Raw genomic sequence first — 23,343 nt, 5'->3', positions numbered from 1 at the left:
TTCGTGGTATGATTTAATACATAACTAAATTAAGATTAAAAATATTATGAATTCTTTATTAAATTTTCGTATATGGTTGTTATTTATACTCTTATTATTTATTATTTCTTTTTTTTTTTAATTTTTAACAATATAAGTATAAAATACAAAACATTATTAAAAATTTATAAAAAAAAATTCACCCTCCCGCTGCGGGACATTTGAGTGTCCAAGCAACCGGTGGTCAGGGCTCCAGAGTGAGGAACCTCCTCACAATACGCGCCGTCTCAAGAATCACTGCCTTTTGTATCCGACTCTTGATCCAACAGTTAAGCTTCTTAAGGTGTTGGTCGAAGCTTTTCGCTATAAGACCATTGACTGAAACAACTATCGGATATTATATTATATTATTGGTGCTGTTGAATTTGGTATTATCTTTTTTATGTCATGTCTTAAAGAGTACCTCCGTCTCTATGGGTTATTATACCAAACAATTGAATCACGTTACCTTGTAGTCGGAGTAAAGAAATCTATTGGATTATTATAAACTAGCAGACACTCGCGGTTTTGCCCGCGTAGTTCCTGTTCCCGTAGGAATAAGGGGATAAAATATAGCCACTCGCAAATAAAGTGGCTTTCTATTGCTAAATTTTTTAATTTTTAATTTTCAAAATCAGTTCAGTAGATATATTAGAGGTTACCCTATACAACTTCACAATTTCTAAGTCTTTATAATAATAGGTACAGATAATTGCAAATCTTGTTTTGAAATACTTAGCCTGTTAACAGAATAAGTACGTAAAATAGTTAGCAACTGGCACATAGTTAGCCCGAGGCATTCGTGTAAAGTCTCTATGTCTCTAATTTTATCAACCGTCTTACTGGAATTTAAAAAAATAATTTAACAGCAGAAATAAGCATATTTCTAGCCTGGTTGTTGTTGTATTTTGTCCCTTTGCGTATAATAACGAAACTACTCGATTATTCACTAGCCCGCATATTACCCGCAGCTTTGTTTCATCTCTAACAGGAATCAATAGATTTTTTTCCGTCACTCGGGAATCATAGATTTCTTCTGTAACTCATGTAACTGTACTGTACTCATGAAAATATGTATGCGAAATGTTTCATGAAAGAATTTCATGAGGTTCATCGATTATGGCGTAAACAGCCAAGCCGTTTTTGCATTTAAAATATTAGTCTGGATTGATCAACTTAATGCGATAAAGATTTAAATGCACTTAATATTTGATACCGGAAATGGAGTTTGTTCTGCAGATTTTACCCGCACTGCCCCGGCACACATGTGGTGGGGCACTAGGAAGAAAGCCGGCGAAGAAAAAATGAGGGAGACGAAAAACTAGAGCGGGACGGAAAAGTGGGCGAAAAACGAAAAATTTTACCCCCCTCCGCCCCCCGCCGCGCCCGCCGACCCCCTCACACGCACACATGCGTGCGATACTCCGACAAGGCAGTCTTGATACTGAAAACTTTCACTTTTTCGTTCTACTTTTTTTACTTTCTTTGACAATTTTTTTTAAATCTTTCGATTAGTTTTAGATAGATTAATAATAATTAGTTGTCGCTTTATGTTTAAACTGTATAATATTTGTTTAAATAATTTAAGGATAAAAAAAAATTAAGTTCTAAATAATTAATTAAGTACCAAATTATTCGTCGAAGTTGAGTTGAGAAATAGTTTCTACAGTTTTTCTTCTGTTAAGACCGATTATTCGGAATTTCTTCGGTGAGCAGGACATGCCGCCGATTCCGGCCGGCATTTATTCCAGTGGATGGTAAGTGCAAAACCTTGCCTATATACATAACTAGCTGACGCCGTGCGGTTTCACCAGCGTGGTTTCCGTTCCCGTAAGAATACGGGGATAATATATAGCATATAGCATTCGTCTATAAATCGGCTATCTAACACTGAAAGAATTTTTCAAATCGGACCAGTAGTTCCTGAGATTAGCGCGTTCAATCGAACAAACTCTTCAGCTTTATAATATTAGTATAGATTATAACAGATTGCTCTGGTATAGGCTATGGTTTTCTACTATGGTATATGACCTTAACGAGGCCCATTAAAGTATTTATTTATGGAGATTCTTTTCCCGTTTGTGCAAGGACGTAGGCTCCTTAATGGGGACTTCAGCGGCGTCACCCCACTTGGGCGAGCGCAGAAGCATCTATCGGCGAGGCTCCGAAGGCAGAAGATGAGAAGTCGAGATGACTCTCTAAAGGCATCTCCGGTTACATCATCGGGTTAGCACCGCCTTCAAACTGATCAGTAGGTAATATGATAATGATAATGTAACATAATATGATGTTATTTTTTGCTTTTTCGGTACTTTTAATGTTTTTTCGGTTGTATTTCTTTATTATTTTTTTTTAGTCTTTCAAGTCTATCACTGAAAAGATTAATAAAAAAATCATATATATCAGTAATAGAAATCTACATTAACGTTGAGTAACATAAGCTCCCGTATTACTCATTATTTTACCCCCATATTCCCATGAGAACGGGAAGTAGGAGGTTGAGGTCCGTTAGTATTTTATATTTAAAAATGAGAAAATGGTGTATTTTTTTTCCTGTTATCAGTAGGTTCTCCGATTCAGCGAATCTCTTGTCTCTCTGGTCTCTGACGTATTATTTGATTTTTCAAAATTCCTTGTAGTACTGCTATTTATACTGTTTGTATATTTCTATTTGAATGAAATAAATTCGATTAAAATTAAAATTGTTGTGAGTGCTGTTCATAATAATGAAAATTCACGTTCATGACTACGGGCCCCGTATAAGTTTGAAACTGGTCGGACATACTACAACAATAATCATGTAAATTTTAGACGTGTTTTAAGTATATAGCATTAGTTTGATTAGATTTGAGGATTTTTCTCAAACAAACGTACATACGACCTCAAAAAAAGGCTCGTTTCCGCACGCGTTAGCGAGGGAGGAAGTGCCCTCCAAGTATCAAGAGGGTTCGCGCCTCCCGTAGGCTATTGTAGCATGTTTTTATACCCAAAAATTTTAAGTCAGTAGGCGCTCGCACTCTGAGCGGAGCGGAATTGACGTTTTTATTATTATTATTATTATTATTAAATATATATTTATATTTCGTTTTAATTTACAAGTTTTTGGCCATCATTAATATAATTTTTTGTAATATTTTTATACCGTTTTATACAACTGTGTTACGTAAATTGACATAAATAGTATTAAAGTAATCTGACGACAACAAGCGCGGGGGGGCGTATTTAAGTTTGATTGAAGTTTTACGGAGTTTGACAGTTCGTGGGTTCGAAATTTGAAATTTGACGTTTCGAGGAAGATGGCGGATTGTGTGTTCGTATGTTTCGCCGGGTTCGTCGACCTCGCTGGGCGGCAGTAGGATGCTCAACTTTCAAAATATTTGACGTTTGCTTTACCCGTGAGTACTATTTAAACACTTGCCATTTTTTTTATTTTGTAAAGTGCACTGGCGTCCAGTCTTTTTGTCTGCTTATAGTTTGATTTTTTTTTCTATTTTGCTAAGGGATTTACGGCCAGTCTTGTTTTTAATAAACCCCGCAAATTCATCCGAATAGTTTCTGTTCTTGTGAGAATACGGGGATAATGTAAAGCCTATTACACTCACAAATAACGTAGCTTATTAATGATAACAAAATTTTCAAAATCGGTTCAGTAGATCCAGAGATTACCTCCTACAATTCCAGAAACTTTACTTCTATATAATATTAGTATGAGTCAGTGATAGCCCAGTGGATATGACCTCTGTCTCCGATTCCGGAGGGCATAGGTTCGAATCCGTTCCGGGACATGCAGCTCTAACTTTTCAGTTGTGTGCATTTTAAGAAATTAAATATCACGTGTCTCAAACGGTAAAGGAAAAACATCGTGAGAAAACCTGCCCACCAGAGAATTTTCTTAGTTCTTTGCGTGTGTGAAGTCTGCCAATCCGCATTGGGCCAGCGTGGAGGACTATTGGCCTAACCCCTCTCATTCTGAGAGGATACACGAGCTCAGCAGTGAGCTGAATATGGATTGATAATAAATAATTACATTAAATATTATTGTGTTTGTTGTCTATGCTTATTATAATACATAGCAAGTAAAATGTTAATTTTATTTCCGTTTCCGTTAATTTTCTACATATTCTTCATATTAGGCGTACAATCACGAAGGATGTTTCGGACCAACTTTTAAAAGAAACATTTTATAGTGGTGAAAGCGGTGAAAACCATAAAAAAAACAAACGTCACGCGTCTTCTTGACATCCGCATATACAAACTTTTTTCATAATTTGCATTTCATAATTTAAATTACGTAAATTAATATAATAATTAATAATTGCCAATAAAAAAACACTCCATCTTATTTCTTTAGTTTTTGTGAACAGTTTTTAAAATATTTTAAAACATAACACGCCATATTTCTTGAATAATATTGAAAGTTACTGATCGACGCTTCGTGTCGTACTGACTCGAGAATGTATTCGTTTTTGAATTTTGTATTCGGAGCGGCTACGACACCGTCGTGTTCCGTTTCCTGCCTATTATTCTTAATCTATGTTTCAAAATACCTATCTAATGTTATCAGCTTCTTTCATCTGCGCAAGCTATTAATATATAAGTCGCTGGCTTAAACGGCGTAAGATCGTGGTTTTCATACTGGAAGCTACGTCCAAGTGAATTTCAACTGACATGTATGCCTTATCAGCCGATAGACGTCCACTGTTGGACATAGACGTCCAAGCACAACGGTCTCGAGCCGCCAGCATCCAGCGGCTCCCTGCAACCCGCTTTATATCCTCGGTCCACCTAGTGGGGGGTCGACAACACTGCGTTTTCCGGTGCGGGGTCGCCATTCCAGCACCTTGGGACCCCAACGTCCATCGGCTCTTCGAACTATGTGCTACCTATTGCCACTTCATCTTCGCGACTCGCTGAGCTATGTCAGTGACTTTGGTTCGTCTGCGGATCTCCTCATTTCTGATTCGATCACGCAGAGAAACTCCAAGCGTAGCTCCATCGCCTGAGTGACTTTGAGCCTTCTAATAAGGCCCATAGTCAGTCATGTATACTTTAATTTTATAAATTTGAAATTCATTTAATTATCAATAAGGCTTAGTTTACAAGCTCTTTTAAAACGTCAAGTTATGTCATGATTTAATGGTGGTAAGTAAAGTCGAAAACTTAAACTTAAAGTTATGAGGGTTCCAAAAGCCTTGGTCCGAGAAGAGTCTGAGGGAATAATAATTTGAAGCCATGGTAAAGGGTCTCTGGTCGTGGGTTCGATTCCCGCTCGTTGGACTATTATCGTACACACTCTTTCCGGCTCTTTGGAGGAAAACGGGAATTATTGATTGTATTTAAAAAATATGGCCAATATTCATCATTAATCTTTTTTACATAAAAATGGAAATGTCTTCAAGGACGTATTTCAGTTATTTTGATTATAACATAAAATTACTGAACCGATTTTCATTAAAATGCCCTTGACTACAATCTCACCTGATGGTAAGTGAAGATGCAATCTAAGATGGAAGCGGGCTAACTTTTAGGAGGAGGATGAAAATCCACACCTCTTTCGGTTTCTACACGACATCGTACCGGAACGCGAAATCGCTTGGCGGTACGTGTTTGTCGGTAGGTTGGTAACTAGCCACAGCCGAAGGTGTCACGAAGTGTGAAATTTCGCCTGTGTCAATAGTTCATTACCAATGATCACACTTTTAGCCTCCATTAAATGATGCATGTATGACCATCACAGGCCCATTTTGCAATATTAACGTATAAAGGTCAGTCCACACTAGCGCATGGAAGCGTAAAGGTGCGTCAACACTGCGGCATTATTTTATCAGGGCAGTAAATGAAGGCGATAGTGGCCGATACTGAGTAGTGGTGGTATTGATTTTTTTCCCTCATTCCGTTAAATTTCATTTATTTGGGGGAGCGACCGGCCAGCGGTGACGTAGGGGCTATAACTCGGCTTGTTTGACCGCAACTTTGTGCTAAGAAACGCACTGTTTGAGATATGTTTATAGTTTTACTTACATTGTCAATTTATACTTTTCGCGGTTATATTATTCGGTTTCCTTTTTATCCTCCGATGTAAAAAGAGGGGTGTTACAAGTTTGACTGTAGCACCATAGCTTCCGAACGGATGAAGCGATTTTGATTTAGTATATTTTTTGTAATAAAGGTGCCGTGATAGCCTAGTGGATATGACCTCTGCCTCCTATTCCGGAGGATGTCGGTTCCAATCCGGTCCGGGGCATGCACCTCCAACTTTACAGTTGTGTGCATTTTAAGAAATTTAATATGACGGTGAAGGAAAAACATCGTGAGGAAAACCAGAGAATTTTCCTAATTCTCTGCGTGCCAATTGGGCCAGCGTGGTAGACTATTGGCCTAACCCCCCTCATTCTGAGAGGAGACTCGAGCTAAGCAGTGAGCCGAATATGGATTGATAATGATGATTAAAGGTGACAAATGGGCGAGGGTTTTTAGAAATGTTTGATGAGAATCGGTTTAGCCGTTTAAAATGTGGGGGTGAAAGTGGGGGAGAATAACCGAATGTCTACAAATATACTCGAATGGGGACTTAAATGAAAGCACACTAAAAGAGAAAGAAGAATTAATATTGATGACTTGATCGAGAGTGTAATTAATAATTTCAAGATAATCGGAGGTTTTCAAAATTATCAATTTTATACTTTACAAGTTAGGCTTTGACCACAATCCCACCTGACGGTAAGTGATGATGCAATCTAAGACGGAAGCGGGCTAACTTATTTAAAGGAGGATGAAAATCCACACCCGTTTCGGCTTCTACACGACATTGTACTGGAACGCTATATCGCTTGGCAGTACGTATTTACCGTTAGGGAAGCCTCCCACCAGCCAGACCTGGGCCAATTAAGAAAACCTTAAAACCCAGCCGGGTATTGAGCCCAGGACCTCCATCTTGTAAATCCACAGCGAATACCACTGCGTCGATGTAATTCCCAAACAAACTAAACGAACACGTAATAGTGTTACTGTGCCGTGGAAGACTAACATTCCGATAGATTAACATTTCGAAGGACCACAGTCACAGAAAACATATGATAAAAGTGAATTAATATACCCAATAAATGAACTAATTCAAAATGGCTATGTGGTTAGTTTGTGCACCATAGAAGTGGGTGCGAGAGGATTACCAGCATATTAACTTAAAGTCCTTGACCTCACTAGAACTGTAACAGGTTCTATATTGGAACGGGTATCTAAAGCTGCTAGTAGAATCTTACTTTGGCTAGACAGAGAGAACAACACGAGTAGAGAAGGGGAGTGTTAGTTAACTGTCAAGGATATCCTTAGCCTTACAACCATTGGTCAAAAGTCCAGGACTTTGCTTGGAGGTTTTCTTTGCCACACGATTGACCTGGTACGGTGAATCCATACGTACTTAAAATTATAGCTTGGCAAGTTCATTGATGACACTCCATGATATGCGGGCGACGTGGGGAAAGACGAAAACGTGCATGCGGGGAAGTGAGGCAGTCGTGGGTATTTCATTCATCGCTACACGCCTCCCAGCCCGCGCGTACTATCGGGAGTGTTACGAACGAACTTGCCTAGCTATAGCGGGATATTGCAGGGATGGCATGGAGGGTTAACAAATTTACAACTTTTTTAGGGTTCCGTGCCCAAATCATAAAATAAGACTCCGCTTTCCATCCGTCAGGCTGTATGTCATGAACCATGTATTTGTTAAATGAAAACAAATATCTATTAGCAAACAGAATAAAATAAATAATGAAAGGCAACGATATTTTATACTATATAATAATATTGACATTGTATAATATATTCTGACAGTTTAATAATTAATGATCTTCTTCTTTTATGTAGTAAGTAACATTAAAACTGAAATTGGTATATTTTTATTGTTGTTGGGAATGCACAATCAAATCATGTTACTTATTCTTTTTAGTTTTTATATTTTTTTTTATTTGCTTAAACCATGTTAGCATAAGCAGTTAGTAATATAACATTATTTTTAATATTCATACACCTGTTAAGGTAGAAAGTATAAGGGCATCTAAAAGAACAAACTGTAAACCTTGCATTTTCAAATGAATAAACGAATTATTATTCTCTCATTTATTTATTACTTCTTTTTTTTTAAATTTTTAACAATATAAGTATAAAAAACAAAACATTATTAAAAATTTATAAAAAAAAATTCACCCTCCCGCTGCGGGACATTTGAGTGCCCAAGCAACCGGTGGTCAGGGCTCCAGAGTGAGGAACCTCCTCACAATACGCGCCGTCTCAAGAATCACTGCCTTTTGTATCCGACTCTTGATCCAACAGTTAAGCGAAAGCTTCTTAAGGTGTTGGTCGAAGCTTTTCGCTATAAGACCATTGACTGAAACAACTATCGGAACAATAATAGTTGACTCAACATTCCACATGGCGGTAATCTCGTGAGCAAGGTCCAAGTATTTTGATACTTTTTCCTTTTCGGCTTTAACCAGATTATCGTCATGTGGAACTGTAATATCAACAATTATTGCACGACGCACTGACCGATCGACTAGCACTATATCAGGTCTATTGGCTACAATATACCTGTCAGTGATAATCGTTCGGTCCCAGTAGAGCAATGCACTGCTATTTTCAAGAACTGACGCTGGGTCGTACCTATAGTAAGGCATCTCAAAATCGATAAGGTCATATTGAAGAGCAAGCTGTTGGTGGATTATCTTGGCTACTTGATTATGTCTGTGCAAGTATTCGCCGTTAGCAAGGTGAGAACACCCGGACACAATATGCCTGAGGGACTCCCCAGGACGATGACACGCTCGACAGATGTCTAGAGTGCCATCTTTCATAATGTGTTTCCGGTAGTTTCTCGTCTTTATAACTTCGTCCATAATTGCACAGACAAAACCCTCGGTTTCCCCAAAGAGGTCACCGAATTGCAACCAAGATACAGATGTTATTTGATCTACATCCGGCCCAGTAAGGGCCTTGTAGAATCGTCCATGCAACTCCTTGCTCTTCCATATTGCCACACGATCTGAGTTACTAATTACTATAGGCTTGCGCCAGTTCTCTTTGCCTAGGGATAGCGGGGTAAGTCCCTTATCCACTGCAACGACATCCTGAAACATACTCACATTCATCTTGAGAAAATGATCTCTGAGATTGCACACCTCACGATTATGGAGGTTCTTGGCGTTTAAGAAGCCACGTCCTCCACACTTGCGTGGGATGTACAATCTCATTACAGATGAACGGGGGTGATGCATCCGGTATGACGTCAGCAGTTTGCGGACTTTACAGTCCAGGGAATCCAGTTCGGTTTGAGTCCACTTTAGAATGCCAAAAGTGTATATGAGTAAGGGCATGACCCAGCTATTGAAGGCACGCACCTTGTTACCGCCTGATAAAAGACTTTTTAGGACTTTTTTCAGGCGGCCAAAGAAGCGTTCCTTCACTACCTGTTTCATATTCCCTGTCTCAATACCAAGTGCTTCTGTCATTCCAAGGTATTTATAGGTCTCGCCTTCAAGGAGTGATCTGAGAATGATAGTTTCTGAAATAACTATATTCTCGGAGCTCACTATCCTTCCTCGCTCTACATTGATGACCGCACACTTGTCTACACCAAATTCCATCCTTATGTCATTGCTAAAGGTTTGAGTAATCTTCAGCAATGACACTAGGTCTGTACGCTTTGATGCATACAGCTTGAGGTCATCCATGTAAAGCAAGTGGGATATGAGCTCACCACCCCTGCGAAGGCGAAAGCCTAGCCCTGAATCCCGCAGTAAAGTACTGAGAGGATTAAGGGCTAGACAAAACCATAAAGGGCTCAAACTATCGCCCTGGAAAATACCTCGCCTAATCCCTATCAGTTCATTCGATTCAGAACACTCAGAAGCGCCTGGATGACGAAGAACTGTCATCCACTGTCTCATACATGACTCAAGAAAAGAGCATAGTGTTGTATCGACCTTGTACAACCGCATGACCTCCATGAGCCATGAATGAGGCACCGAATCATAGGCCTTCTTGTAGTCTATCCAAGCAGCCGTGAGATTTTTTCTGTTTCGCCGAACCTGTTGGCAAATAGCAGTGTCTATGAGGAGAAGTTCCTTTGTACCACGAGACCGGGCCTTACATCCATTCTGTGTTGGGGCCAAAATATGATTTGCATTTATATGCATCGTTAATTTTGATGACAGAATGGATGTAAGGAGCTTATAGATGGTGGGTAAGCATGTTATCGGTCGGTAGTTTTTGGGGTCTGTGGTACTTCCGGATTTGTGTAGCAGGAACGTGACACCAGTTGTTAAAAATGCCGGTAGCGATCCAGTGTCAATGGCATTTTGAAATTGCACTGCCAAGATAGAATGGGCGCTACGAAACCATTTTAACCAGAAGTTGTGCAATCCGTCCGGTCCTGGGCATTTCCAGTTTGACGCCGGACGAATTGCACAACTTACATTTTCTGTAGTAATGGATATCGGAATCATTTGTTCCACCATTGCACACTCTTCCTTGACAGTACTCATCCAATCGCCTTCAGTGTGGCCTACGGGGGCCGACCAGATGCTACGCCAGAAATCTGACATAGCATCAGAAGTCGGAGGTTCCCCATCTGTCACACAGGCACTGGATCGTTCCCAGTTCCTGTACACTTTCCGTTGGTCACTTTGGAAGATTCTATTCTGATTATACCGGTCTATGCGCTCTTTATACGCCTAATGCGTTGTGCCCATGCATAGACTTTCTGCTTCAAGAAGTCAATGCGTTCGGTGACACAAGCCAAGTACTGGAACGGACGTGTGTCAGTCCCAGCAAAAGCCTGATTCACAAATCGCAAAACTCTAGGGCGATTGTTGCCCTCCTTGAAGCAGATTAGCTTAGCTATGAGAGTTCTAGTCAGTGTGATACGCCTTTCGATTCTGGTCCGCCAAGCTGGTGCTTGACCCGTCCTCTGCGGAACCGTGCGTGGTTCAGGGAATTTAACACCCGCAATACGACACGCCGCAACGGCTCCACAGAATAGAATCGAATGCGTATCACTTAGGTCCTCAGATGTTACGAGATATTCACCTAAAATCTGATCTAGAACCCCCACTAACGCCATATTTCGTCTATGTACAGGCAAACGAGGCAATTTTGGTCTTAGAAAATTGGAATTATTATTATTGTTATTATTATTATTATTATAGATATGTTACATGCCTACAAAATCACCGCAAAAGAATGATCCGAATTTAGTTACTCCACTTAGCGCATACATGCACAATTTTGTGTTTACTTACATTATATATTTATGATAGTTTTTACACTTCCTGAACACACAACTCGACATTGTAAACAATATTTAGGTATTATATGTTTAAATAACTTTCATCGTTTACAATGCGACAAAAATTAAGACATTATTAGCCACTTTTGTCCGCCTCAGTTTCGACGGTTGTAACAAATCTATAGAATAAAATCATTGTTTATAGGGGCTCTGATATAACAAAAGTGCAAAATGGATCACATCACGGCTTTGGTAGCTTGTAAAAATAACAACATATAAAATGGGAAACAGTAAAACAAGATATTATAAATAGTTCAATATATTTTTTTTTTAATAAATTATTAAAGCTTCATATGGCTTTCTTATCACATAACTTAAATTATTATTTATAACTTAAATTCATTACAAATTCGTAGCTATAACGAAGTCTTGTTTCTAATTACTGCAAAAGTTATTACACATTTTAGTTTTATTAACTCAGAAAATATTTTTTAAAACATGAAAATTACTGCGATAATTATACAGAAAATGTTATGAAAAGTCCGTCATTTATTAGTGACTCTAGTTTCATTTTAAATCTAGACGGTTTTGTAATTTTGATGCATATTTCATAAATTCACTAACTTAATATTATTAACAAATATCATAATGTCTTCCTTATATTTAATGGTCTATAATCCGAATAAGAAATGCGCTCTTTCATCCCTATGTCTATTGAATGAAAAGTGTATTAAATCATATTTAGTATATCCATATAGTTATTTATATATATTTCTTTAGTATATAATTCTGAGAGGAGACTCGAACTCAGGAGTGAACCGAATATGGGTTGATAATGATGATGATGATGATGATGATGATGATATCTATATTAAAACATATATTGCGAGTATAATATTGCCTAGTCAGTCAGTAAGTTAGGAGTTTTTAGGCAATCTACTAGTTAAAATGTATTATCAAACATACTAAATTTGTTTAAAAAAAAAAAATGTCGTTATTAGTTGGAATTTCCTACTCGTACTATAAACAAATAAATAATGACGCGAAACTTATATCCACAGTCATTGTTAAATAAGTAATGACTCTAGTAATACTGTGATCGCTTACAATTCGTTTTTTAATTGTAAACTAAAAACCACGTTAGTCCAAAAAGGGTCGCAAAATCATAAGAAAATTAAAAAAAATCTAAATAAAACGTTAGAACAACTAAGTAAGTACGGTATCTGATTTTCTACGGATTTAAAAAGCAGTTTTTGCAGATTACCTACCTAACTTGATGTACTAAAACGAGAATTTTAAATACAGAATTAATATTTACACTTTCTGCACGACTTTTACACCAAATACAAATAATTTGGCCCCTATAGGCTTTTTTTTGCGCAAGTAACACAAACAAAAATGTTAAAATTGTACCACTACAAAATTATTTTTTTTTCTCTATTTTTTTTTTGGTTTTTTCTTAGTTTGCCTGTTTATGTTATTTTATTCGTCAAATATCGTGAACGAATATAATTAAAATACCTTTTTCGGGGTTTTCATGGTGGTCAATCAATTTTCATTCTTCAATTGACTGTTTCTTCTAAATTAGCGTTTGTTTTGTTCTTGATCTTCTTGTTTTTTTGTCTTCAAATTTTGTTTTTTTTTCTTAAACTGGTACACATAAGTTTAAACCAGGGATCGCTCTGTGGCCATATGGGCATATCACCTTCAGCTTGGACGGTCTCCGTCTTGAGGGTTTCCTTTGCAAACGCACGTGATGCAGTTCCTCCGGCATTTCTACGACCTTCCTTTTAGTCCTGTCATTTGAGATACAGTTGCACACATACGGGGACAGCTCACCAGGTAAAATAGGGTATTTGGCATATTCCTGATCCTTTGAAAGTTTGAAAAGGAATTTCTTAACATCCTCCACATATTGCTGAGTTTTTTCGTCCCTGCACTCACAATCGCAGTACACTGTTACGAGCAAAGCGCAAAGTATTACAATGTATTTGAGAGACATCTTGCCTGTTAGAACGTTAGCTATTGATTGAGGTAAATGGCTTGGGGGGATCCTTAAATACTCGTTTGTGAATTGTGATATCCAGTGAGTCACAGTAAGTCCCTATTAAATTAATTACAATGACGTATGAATGCGTCTGCTGTATTATCGGTTTCCCTGATTGGTTACTGACGTAATTAAACGCGTCTGTGTACATTACCTAATTTTGTTCAATTGTTGCAAAGTTGATTTAGTTACATCATCAATTGTAAGACAGGATTCGACTCAAATATCAACAAATATAAATATAACATAATAAACTTCTCAATAGCTCAGCCGTCAAACTCATCACCGAGGGGTGGTGGTTCGATCCCCGCCCTTTTGGTCTATTGTCGTACCTACCCCTAATACAGTCTTTAGAGTTTTAGTTAGATATGGCAAATATTCTTTAAAAAAATCGTTAATTTTTGGTATAGTTTGTTTAATGAGAACGTTTAAAAGAATGTAAATGCTTCGACGAAGTCTTCTTAGAATTAATTATCATTAGAATTATTATTTTGCATGGTTTATTGTTTTGCATGGTCTATTGTCGTACCCACTCCTAAGACAGTATTTTCCGACTAGTTGGAGGGGAATGCAATGATCATATAAAAAAGGCGAATATTCTTTTTTTTTTTAAAAAAAGAGCTCAGACGAATAGAGGATGCAATATTGCAGTGATTCAAATTTTGAATTGAGTTAACCGTGTCAAGTGGAACATTGTTTGAAAGTCAATGATAATTTTATACTATAGATCGGTTACGTCCCTACAAAAAGTAATCCGAATAATACACTACACTGCTACAACACAGAGCGCCAAATTTTTCATGGGCTAGTAACACATCTAACAGCATTTAATATCATTGATGAAAGAGCTTAATTGGCAAATAGATTCATAATAATTATTAGCATATTTATATTGTTTTCCATTTATGTCGAAGAATAATTTCTACGGACCCTTAGTAGGCGAATACGACTCGCACTTGTCCGGATTTTTAATAACTTGGGATTTTAACTGTTTTGTATTGTTTTTAAACCTGCTGTCGTATGCGTGAGAGAAAAGGAAACCAGACAGAGTGGCGCCGTAACGCGTTACGTTATTAAAATAAGCATGCGTTGAAATAAATTAATTACATCTACTTATAAAACTAAAATAAAACTAAAACTAATACCTACTTAAAAAAAAGGAATTGGGATTTCAAGACAGAAAAACCCAGTGCCTATTTTTTGACCCACACGAGAGTTGAATTTGTAAATGGCAGGAAATACTGAGGAAATAAAAAAAAAACTTGTCTTCAATAAAAAAATACTGTACTATGACGTTAGACCTTGACCAATGGAGGTAAAGAATTCTGTATCAACATGCCTGCCGTGATAGCCCAGTGGTAATGACCTCTGCCTTCGATTCGGAGGGCGTAGGTTCGAATCCGGTCCCGGGCATGCTCCTCCAACTTTTCAGTTGTGTGCATTTTAAGAAATTAAATATCTCGTGTCTTCGTGGTGAAGGAAAACATCGTGAGAAAACATGCATACCTGAGAATTTTCTCAATTCTCTAGGTGTGTGAAGTCTGTCAATCCGCATTGGGCAAACGTGGTGGACTATTGGGCTAACCCCTCTCATTCTGAGAGGAGACTCGTGCTCAGTGAGCCGTATATGGGTTGCTAATGATGATGATAATGGATAGTCAATGACCTAGAGTAACTTGCGGATGCACTCGGTTTTGTCCGATTATAGTACGCGCGTTAACAACTGAGTCTTAGGGCCATAAATCATTTCTCTATATCTATCTCGCTTGCACTTATGGGTCTTATGGAGCCGTCTAGTGAAGGGTGTAACAATGAAAGACATATTATCGATAAGTAAAGTTTATTATCGTATCTTGTTCACAAAATTAAAAAAATTAACAATATTTGATTTAATATAATACATATTTCATATTATATAATTATTAACTAAATAAAATTAATCTTCATCTGAGTCTTCATCATCAGAATCTTCGTCTTCTGCCAAATTTATTATAAGCGGCGCGTGATCTCTAATTAGAGCTTTTTGTAAATCTTTGTTTTGAAGTTCTTCGGCATGCCTAACACATTTGGCCCAGTCTTCTCGTGTGACATTTTCTATGGCTCGGTGGAGGTGATTTTCGACATCTGCTATCTTGAAGGTATTATTATTCTTCGCAACTTCTCCCTTTACTTGTGCCCAAATTAATTCTATTGGGTTATATTGACAGTGATATCAATACCCAATCCAATCAGAATCGTCCAAATCATTATTGACTCATCATTAGCACGTGCGCAGGTAGCCGTTTATCGATAATTAGGGTGCGCAGGTAGGCGCGCTGCACATTCCTATCTTTTTTGACTTTTATGACCGGACGACTCAGATGATAACGCGCATACTATAGTTTGGGTTTTTTCGGGTTATTTCTACATCAATTATACAATGTATGGTTTTTTTTTGGAAAGTATTCAATACTTTTTTGATTGTCATCAAAGAGGAAGGGAAAACACAGAATGTTTGACATGTATGTACTTGTTTACTTGTAAGGCAAAGATTTAGGTACTTATCATAAAAAAAAACGTTTTAGCTAATTGCTTATTCATTTTTGTTCACACTCAGTAGGTATACTAACACTAAAAATGAAAAAATAAAAAAATTAACAAAAAAATTCAACTTACTTCCAACTCAAAAATTAACCTAAACTAAAAAGCAAAAAACCGCACCGCCTTCAAACTGATCAGAAGGTAACACATAGGTAAGATGTTATTTTTTGCTTTTTAGTTTAGGTAAATTTTTGAGTTGGAAGTCTGTTAAATTTTTGTATTAAGATTTTTATTTGACTTCAAAAAATGAGGAGTTTCTCAATTTGACGCGTATGTATTTTTTTGCGTTTGTTACTTCATAACTTCGTCATTTACTTACCAATTTTGAAAATTGTTTTTTTGTTTGGAAGTGTATGCTTCCAGATTAGTTCCATTACATTTTCATGAAAATCGGTTAAGTAATTTCGTGTTAAAATCAAAATAACTGAAATACATCTTTGAAGCAGGTCCCATTATCATTTACGATAGAGAAAGTCGTGGAAGCTTGCTAGTATAGCAGCGGGTTAGTAATAAATATTTGACCCTTTTTCATCTTCCTGAACGAGGGGCATAAACAAGGCATTGGACCTTTAGTCTTTCTAAGATTAGTCTATAGAAATATTAGCATATAGACTTACTTAAGGTCAGAGGTCAAATACATTTTAGAGGTCGCTTCTATAACCTCTTGCTATTACGTTTGTATCCGTATTATTATTTTTTTATTCTTTACAAGTGACTTGACAACAATCTCGACTGATGGTAAGTGATGATGCTATCTAAGATGGAAGCGGACTAAGTTGTTAGGAGGAGGATGAAAATCCACATCCCTTGCGGTTTCTACCAGACATCGTATCGGAACGCTAAATCGCTTGGCGGTACGTCTTTCTCGGTAGGGTTGTAACTAGTCACGGCCGAAGCCTCCCACCAGGGCAGGCCGTGAAAATAATGGCAAGCGTCCACAAATCAGCATCGTACGTATCGGATTCATCGCATTAGATGGATTTAAATATTCTTTGTATAGAGATTCATACAAGTGCGTCCACTGATGCGCATCGTACGGATTTTGCCTACCGTAAAATTAAAAATCCGTTTGATGCGATGCGTCCGATACCTATCAGCGGATCAGTGGACGCCTACTATAATACGTCTATTTAAAAATCATCTTTTATCCTATTTTGATTGACAGCCTACAAGGTCAGGCCTCGGTGGTAATAGAAAACGGATATGTTATGGAGTTTAGACCCACCATGTTTCTCCATTGTAGGTTGGCGGACTTAGGGTGATAATGTTAAATGTTTTAATGACCACTACCAGTTAATGATAGTGACCGGGAGCGATGGCTTTAGGTATCGTATCGTACTCGTATCGTATCGCACTCGTATCTATTCTCTTTCTACGATCGCAAACGCTTCGATGTAAGCGGGCTTGTTAGGAGTAGAATGAAAATCCACATCCCTTTCGGTTTCTACACGACATCGAACTGGAACGCTAAATCGCTTAATACGTCTTTGCTGGTAGGTAACTAACCACGGCCGAAGCTTCCCACCAATTAAGAAAACCTCCGGCCCAGCCGGGGATCGAACCCAGGACCTCTTGTAAATCCGTCATCCAAATCAATGTATGTCAAAGTTAACAAGGTAACTAACCACGGCCGAAGCTTCCCGCCAATTAAGAAAACCTCCGGCCCAGCCGGGGATCGAACCCAGGACCTCTTGTAAATCCGTCATCCAAATCAATGTATGTCAAAGTTAACAAGGTAACTAACCACGGCCGAAGCTTCCCGCCAATTAAGAAAACCTCCGGCCCAGCCGGGGATCGAACCCAGGACCTCTTGTAAATCCGTCATCCAAATCAATGTATGTCAATTGACCTCTGACTATTGATAACTTACAATACTTGCACTGATAACAAACTAATGAATCTATTTATTGATGGGTCAACCCAGATGATGACTTAATTGCGACTTAGCTACATTACGTTTTCCTGTTTATGACAGTTTTGACTTTCAAATAGGACTTTAGATATACAGGGTGCTAGGGAGTATTTTCCATAACTTCAAGGCATTGATGAGTCCACTTATAGGAGCCGAACTGTATAATTAATATTTTTTTAACTAATAAATAAAAACTTTTTATGTTTTCATACAAAGTAATTCAAATAATTCCGATTATCCATATAAAACACGCCTTTATCTATCCTTGCATTTTAAAACACGTAAAACTTGGCTACGTCATAATTATAACGATGCGTATAAGGGACAAATTTTAAGATATATTATTTACCCCGAAGATATTAATTTTAGAACAAATGTTCCTTGAACATTTTTAATAAATTTTCGGTAAAGAAAATCAACCCAGAGTTATGAGAAACTAGCTGACGCCGCGCAGTTTCACCCGCGTGGTTCCCGTTTCCGTAGGAGCACGGGGATAATATATAGCCTATAGCCTTCCTCGATAAATGGGCTATCTAACACTGAAAGAATTTTTCAAATCGGAACAGTAGTTCCTAAAATTAGCGGATTCAATCAAACAAACAAACAAACTCTTCAGCTTTATAATATTAGTATAGATTAGTATAGATACTCCCCAGCACCCTGTATAAAGATAGGTCTCGCACAAGATAGAAATAATCAATCATCATCATCAACCGATGGACGTCCACTGCTGGACATAGGCCTCTTGTATAGACTTCTAAAAATCACGGTCTCGGGCCGCCAGCATCCAGCGGCTCCCTGCAACCCGCTTGATATCCTCAGTCCACCTAGAGGGGGGTCGACCAACACTGCGCTTTTCATTGCGGGGTCGCCATTTCAGCACCTTGGGACCCCAACGTCCATCGGCTCTTCAAACTATGTGCCTTGCCCATTGCCACTTCAGCTTCGCGACTTGCTGAGTTATGTCGGTCATTTTGGTTCTTATGCGGATATCCTCATATCTGATTGTATCACACAGACAATAATCAATACATATGTAAAATTAAAGTATCTGTCTGCCATTTCAAAATAACCGGGTTTTTTCTAGTGCTTAAAGTTATTTATACGATACTAAAACACAATCAAACTTTATAAAATTTTCGTTTGTCATTCTGTTTGTCCGGGCTAATCTCTCGAACGGCTGAACCGATTTAATGGAAATTTCACTGGAAGATAGAGGAGATTATGGAGCAATATATAGGCTACTTTTTATCCCGAAACATGGCTCACACATGGAGCATAGTTCGCTTCATCGCCTGTTGAGTAGCTCTGAGTTTGTTGTGGGCTCATCTCGAAGTTTTCGACTTTAATTACCACAATTAATTAAATCATGACATAACATGACGTTTCAAAAGGGCTTGTTTCATCGTCATTATCATCATATCAGCCGATGGACGTCCACTGCAAGACATAGCCCTTTTGTAGGGACTTCCAAACATCACGATACTGAGCCACCTGCATCCAGCGAATCCCTGCGACTCGCTTGATGTCAGTCCACCTGGTGGGGGGGTCGACCAACACTGCGCTTGTAAACTAAGCCTAATTGAATTTTTCTGAGCCTACATATGAGGTCCGTTTAGCGACCAATTTTAATGCTTCTCAGTTTAATTTGGTATATCCTTATTCCTTATCCACATTTCCTGCCTAAACTCGAATTCCGATAATCCCGAAATGTTGATAATTTCAGAGTTCAAACGAAATAATTATTGAGTTCAAATTAATTAAGATAAACAAGTTATCCTTGTTACCATGCGGCGTGCAACTCATAGATGCAAAAACTCACTGCTTACCGTGACGATTTAGAACCTACACTTAAAGAAAAACTTAAAAAGTTTCTGATACAAAAATGTTACTTCTCCATTGAAGAATTATATTTCTTTTAAACTTAATGTCATTTAATTTTAACTTATATGTATAATTTTAATTTTATTAATTAAACATTTGTATACCTATTAATGGTGAAACATTATCACCTAATACATAAGAACGTCTTTGTTGAACTAAATTTAATGTTTCTTGCAAATGAACGATTCTGATTCTGATTCATTCTATACCTATTGGATCCCACCTACTGGGACTTCGCTTAAAAGTAGAAGAAGAAGGAGACATAATTAATGTTTTTCGTTGAAAAATATTATTTACCATATCTTTTTTGTAATAAAATATATAAAACTCAAAGGTGACTGACTGACATAGTGATCTATAAACGCACAGCCCAAACTACTGGACGGATCGGGTTAGATGTTATGACGTAGACATAAAGGATTTTGATCAATTCTACCACCAAGGGGATAAAATTGGGGATGAAAATTTGTATCAAACTTTGTCAATTTTAAGCCGATCGGGCTGAAATTTTGCATGCATAAAGCTACTATGACGTAAGCATCCCCTAAGAAAGGATTTTGATAAATTCATCCCCTAAGAGGTTAAAATAGGGGACGAAAGTTTGTATGGAAAGTCCTTCATTGTTAGAGTTACAGTTTTAAAAATTTGTTCATAAATCAAAAAAAAAAATACGAAATATAATGTGATTCCAGAATTTTTAAAATTCAACCCCTAAAGTGTGTGAAGTAGGTGTTGAAAGTTAACAATGATTTCCACGCGGAAGAAGTCTCGGTCGTTCGCTAGTGACCAAAATAGAAAGAAAGAAGAAAGAAAGAAAAAAAGCTTTATTAGAGAATTATGGCAAACAACACAATTTGTTCTTTGACAATATCCTGCGATGTGAGGCATAACCAAGTGAAGGGATCCAACTCAGCATAATGCTACATACTCTTTAAATAAAAAGAGCATGCAGCGCCACAAACACAGCACACAACAACCTTATTGACTAAAATAAACAAGAATAATAACTTAAACTTAAAATAATACATTACAATTAACTAAAATTAAAAAGGGAAAAACAATAAAATACCATACTAAGAATAACAACGTGAGAAGAAAAAATAATAAATATATTATAGAACTCAAAAGTGATTACAAATATAAGAAAACTTCAATTTCACAACAATTGTCAGGACAACTTAATTAACAAATCAAACTGTAACCAAAATAAGACCCTAGAATGGCAGAGAATGACCTTGAGTGGAGTCACGCACTTGTGAAAGATGTGGGTAGGGTTAAAGGATCCTTTGACTGATATCAAACACTCCCCTTTTCCACTCAAGTCACTCTCCCCGCCTATCCCAAGTAACCCATAAAGAATCACACAACAAGAGATGTGGACGGCTCGAACGCCACGAGCACACTGAAGTCAATACGATATCGATCGACGTCATATCCGTCACAGACTACTATTTCCTACACTATTTATTAAAAACATGTAAATTTAAAAGCGGCCAACGCGGCGATAACAAATATAAAATTATATCATTTAAACAAAGGTATTTACAAATTTACGCAATTCTTATACAGTATTATTTACCTATAAGAAGGAAAATAGGGAATATTCTTCTCCAATTAACCGGAAAAAATGTGTTAAGACGGGCGTGGGTAGAACGATAATCCCCGATCGAAAAGATATTGTGGTCTTAAAACCCGTGTTTAAACTAAACACCGTTTTACTGATTTTACTTCATACCCCAAAGGCGTCTTAATAAAACCGCGTGTCCAATTTTCCGGTATATTTTTCTCAATAGTGAGGGTAGGGGGGTTACACACACACATACGTAATCCGTAGGGGGGTTGTGGCGGCTCGAACACTGTTAAACTAATTATCGTTTGGGGGGGCACATCTTAGTTGTGTGAATTTTTTTTCACATAGGGTGTGTTAGTACTATTCAACTGAATACATCCATACTTCTTATTTTTGGAGTTCCGTACGTCTAAAAGGCTCAAAAAAGCTCAAAGTCACTTAGCGGGCGATGGGGTGAGGTAAGCTTGGAGTTTCTCTGCGTGATCGAATCAGATATGAGGAGATCCGCAGACGAACCAAAGTCATTGACATAGCTCAGCGAGTGAAGAAATAACATCGTGAGGAAGCCTGTATACCTGAGAATTTTCTAAACTTCTTAAATGTATGAAGTCTACCAATCTGCATTGGGCCAGCGTAATGGAGCCTAATCCCTCTGATTCTGAGAGGAGACTCGTGCTCAACAGTGAGCCGAATATAGGTTGAATATCAGAAACAAAAATTATTACTAAATAATTTACCTATATCACAGAAAACATACTTTACCCTAGTTGAACCTAATTGAATTAATTTTGTTTAAATATAAAAATAATAAGTAGAACTCGTGCGGAGTAACTTGACGCCTGGGTCGAATGTTGTTTGTACTGTGTTGTATTTGGTAGTCAGGTGCCAACTTAATGCGCACGAGGTATAGTTTGGAGCAGGATACACGTTGTTTGTTCCGAAAATAGAAAATTATGTACACATGAGCGAATCGTGGGCAGTATCGTTTAATAACATATAATTTCGTTTATTTTATTGTTATAAGCCTATATAAGGGCTGACTCGTTTATGTGATTATTACTTTACTTGCTGTTATATTTTTTCATTTTTTTTATTTTTTTCATTATTTACAAGTTAGCCCTTGACTACAATCTCACCGGATGGTAAGTGATGATGCAATCTAAGATGGAGCGAGCTAACTTGTTAGGAGGAGGATGAAAATCCACATTCCTTTCGGTTTCTACACGGCATCGTACTGAAACGCTAAATCGCTTCGCGGTACGTCTTAGCGACGGCCAAAGCCACCCACCAGCCAGACCTGGACCAATTAAGAAAATCTCAATCGGCCTAGCCGGGGATCGAACCCAGGACCTCCGTCTTGTAAATCCACCGCGCATAATACTGCGCCACGGAGGCCGTCGAATTGCCTGGAATGTATTAGTTTTTGAATTTGTGTTTGGAATAGTTGGAATAGCCGCTCTATCTGCCTATTATTCTCTAATCTGTCATCCAGGGTAGGTATAATCTATTTCCACAGCCAAATCGGTCCAATAATTGCGGTGTAAACTTACAAACAAACACACACACATACCATCGTATTTATAATGTTAGTAAAGACAAACACATTAAAGTTACGAGTATGTAAAATTCCGTAGCGTTATGTAATTGGAAATTTCTGTATATGTAATATGGGGAACATAGTTTTCCTCATTACGCTTTTAACAGAGGAAATCCTAAAATTTATGGAAAATTTAATCGGATATTGCGTAATGTGTTGATTTTTATTTTAATTGTGAACTAGCGAATGCCCGCAGCTTCGTTCGCGTATAATCTGTTTTTTTTTTAATCCGTAGATTATTTCGCCTTTGTTCTGCTCTAAGTTGCATTTTATCTCTATACCAAATCTATATTAATATTATAAAGCTGAAGAGTTTGTTTGTTTGTTTGATTGAACGCGCTAATCTCAGGAACTACTGGTCCGATTTGGAAAATTGTTTCAGTGTTAGATAGCCCATATATCGAGGAAGGCTATAGGCTATACATTATCCTGGTATTCCTACGGGAACGGGAAC

General features: G+C 37.6%; 1 protein-coding gene across 1 annotated transcript in view; it reads left to right on the top strand.

Annotated features, from left to right (window-relative positions):
• Nucleotides 1–3,042: 3,042 nt before the first annotated feature.
• The window catches only part of LOC112054229 (zinc finger protein ZFPM1-like), a 53,502-nt gene continuing 33,201 nt past the window's right edge, over nucleotides 3,043–23,343 (top strand). Inside the window, exon 1 of the mRNA XM_052889306.1 lies at nucleotides 3,043–3,413. The gene's annotated coding sequence lies outside the window, so the exon portion shown is untranslated. The remainder of the gene's footprint in view (nucleotides 3,414–23,343) is intronic.

Source organism: Bicyclus anynana, chromosome 25 (assembly GCF_947172395.1).
Source record: "Bicyclus anynana chromosome 25, ilBicAnyn1.1, whole genome shotgun sequence".
Taxonomy (NCBI): Eukaryota; Metazoa; Arthropoda; class Insecta; order Lepidoptera; family Nymphalidae; genus Bicyclus; species Bicyclus anynana.
This window is presented reverse-complemented; position numbering and strand designations above follow the sequence as displayed.